Consider the following 2,649-nt stretch of genomic DNA (forward strand, 5'->3'; position numbering starts at 1 on the left):
TAAGAGAGCCATATTCCCTGACATGATTTACACATTCTGCACGATCCTTAATAAAATCCTGGGTGCTATTTCTGCAGACACTGACAAGATGATCATAAAAAGTCATACAGAAAGGCAAGAGATCCAGAATAAACAAAACCATCTTGGAAAAGAACAATAAAGTTGAAGGTCTCTCATTTCCTGATTTGAAAACTTACTACCAAATGACAATAATCAAAAGATTGCATGGCACTGGACCAAGAACAAACAGATCAACAAACTAGAACTGAAAACCCAAAACGAAACAGTAGTAACATTTATTTCAACAGATTTTCAGCAAGGGTTCAAAGACTACCAATATGAGGAAAAAAAAGGCTCTTTAACCATATAGGGTTAACTAGCTATCTGCATGCAAAAGGATGAAGCTTGATCCCAACTCACACTTTACAAACAAATTAACATGGAAAAAAGAGCCAACTGTAAGAGCTAAATCTATCAAACTCTTAGAAGAAAATATAGGCATACCTTTTCAAAATCTTAGATTAGGCAATGGTTTTTTAGAAATGATACCAAAACCACAAGCAACAAAAGATAAAACAAGTAAATTAGATTTTATCAAAATTAAAAATTTGGGTGGCCAGGGTAAAAATATAGCTCAGTGGTTTGCTGTCTGCCTCACAAGCCGAAGGACCCGAATTTGATCCCTGGTACAAAAAAAAAAGTAAAAATTTTTGTGCTTCTACAGACTCTAGTAAGAAAGTAAAAAGACGGGCTCTTCACCTGCCTGCCTGCCTGAGATCACCCGGCGGGTGTGCGACCTCCCGGACTGCGTGACAACAGACCCAGTAAGGACCCAAGGACCCCGGAGGGGGTCTCTTCACCTGCCTGCCTGCCTGAGATCATCTGGCGGGTACGCGAGCTCCCGCACTGTGCGACAACAGACCCAGGAAGGAAGGTAGCCCCATGACACCCCCCCGCCCCGCCGTTCTCAAACCTCCTAATTGGGCCAGTCCTTAGACCAACTCTGCAGAGGCATAGGTTCTCATGAAGGGCAGTATTCTGAGTTCCCAACTTTGAACATCTTTAAAGAAAGGGCAGGGGAAACCTGTAATAGAACTGAGTGGAGTTCAACCCTAAGGGTTGGGAAACTCAAGTTAGGCCTTGTGGACTGAGTTCAGTCTCAGCCGTGGGGAACTGCCAATGGCTAGCCGAGACCAGGGGATTCGGTTCTGCATATGGCTGTACATGTGGTATAATATGAGAACAAAGACATAGTCTGAAAGAGGCCTTCAAATTCTTTTTTTTTTTCACTCTTTTTTCTTTTCCTCATTCCACCCTAAAATTTCTTTCTTTTTTCTGTCCTCTCTCTCCAACTCAGTCTCTTGCTCCACCATATTACCCCTCATCTCCCTTTTTATTCCGGCTCCTGCCCTAACTCAGACTTCTTCTTTTATTATTTTTTGTTTTTAGGAGGGGTTTCTCTTTATGTTCTTTTCTCCAGTCATTTTACCTCACTCATGGCTCTGTACCTTCAAGGGAAGGCAAGCGCCTGTTATTGTTACGGGGATATATTCTTGTCCTTATTCCTGCACTCTCTCTATCCCCCCTGAACTTAATAGCTTTGTAAAGATAGTAAGGTAATTCTACATCCTCTGGATTCACTTCAAACCTGCTCCAGTTCTTTCACTTATCTAATCCTCTCGTTCTAAGTCTAACCCCCCAATCCTAAATGGTAAAGATGCTATATTGAAAAGCATATTCACTGCAAAAATATTATGGGCTGCTTCTTGAAATTAATTTAATTCACATGGGTTAAATGTGATACATTAATGACTACCACAAGTGGTCAGTTTGCAAGCTGTGCCTGATCCTATTGGGCTGCTGAATGTATCAATTGGGATAAAGGGTTGTGATTGATTTAAAGAGTTGTTTTTTCTGATATTATGAAAATGAGGATGTCTATGAGTCATTAGAAACTCAAAAAGCTAAAACGCAACTATAATAGGAAGATTTAAGTAATACACAGAAATTAAAGAAGGACAACCCAACAATAAAAATAAAAATGAGAAAACACTTAAGCAAGACAGAAAAACAGATTTCCAGTTCACCAATGGCAAACAGTAGGACACATGAGGATGAAAAGTCTGATAGTGAACCAGCAGGACACCCTGGACCCATAGCACAGGAGGTAACAAAACAGATCAATCAGGCTCTACAAAAATTCAAATCAGAAATAATTTCCCAGTTAACCAGAGAGATGATGAGCAAAATGGAAGTCATGATTCGAGACTCTAGAGCAGAAACTGACAAAAATAGAAGAGCTCAAGACCATGATAGAAGCCATGAAGACTCAGCATAAGAAAGAAAAAGAAGCCATGGACTCAGCATAAGAAAGAAATGGAAACAATGAATGCCCAACAGAGGAAAGAAATGGAATTCATAAAACAGATTCAAACAGATATCCAGGAGATTAAAAACTCTATTGAAAGTGTACACAACAGAATAAAAAAGTGCGAAGATAGAATTTCAGATATAGAAGATAGGATCGCAGTCAGTGACCGTGAAAAAAGAGGTCTCTTAAAAACAGTAAGGGATCGTGAGAAATCAATCCAACAACTTCTAGACAATACAAAGAAAAATAACATAAGACTGATAGGAATTCATGAAAAA

The 2,649-nt window shown here is 39.5% G+C and overlaps 1 protein-coding gene across 3 annotated transcripts in view; it reads right to left on the reverse strand.

Moving 5' to 3' along the window:
• Uso1 (USO1 vesicle transport factor) overlaps window positions 1-2,649 on the reverse strand; it is an 83,438-nt gene that overhangs the window by 54,837 nt on the left and 25,952 nt on the right. The window lies entirely within an intron of this gene.

The sequence above is a fragment of the Fukomys damarensis genome, unplaced genomic scaffold, assembly GCF_012274545.1.
Source record: "Fukomys damarensis isolate Sample0158 unplaced genomic scaffold, DMR_v1.0_HiC HiC_scaffold_37, whole genome shotgun sequence".
NCBI classification, from domain to species: domain Eukaryota; kingdom Metazoa; phylum Chordata; class Mammalia; order Rodentia; family Bathyergidae; genus Fukomys; species Fukomys damarensis.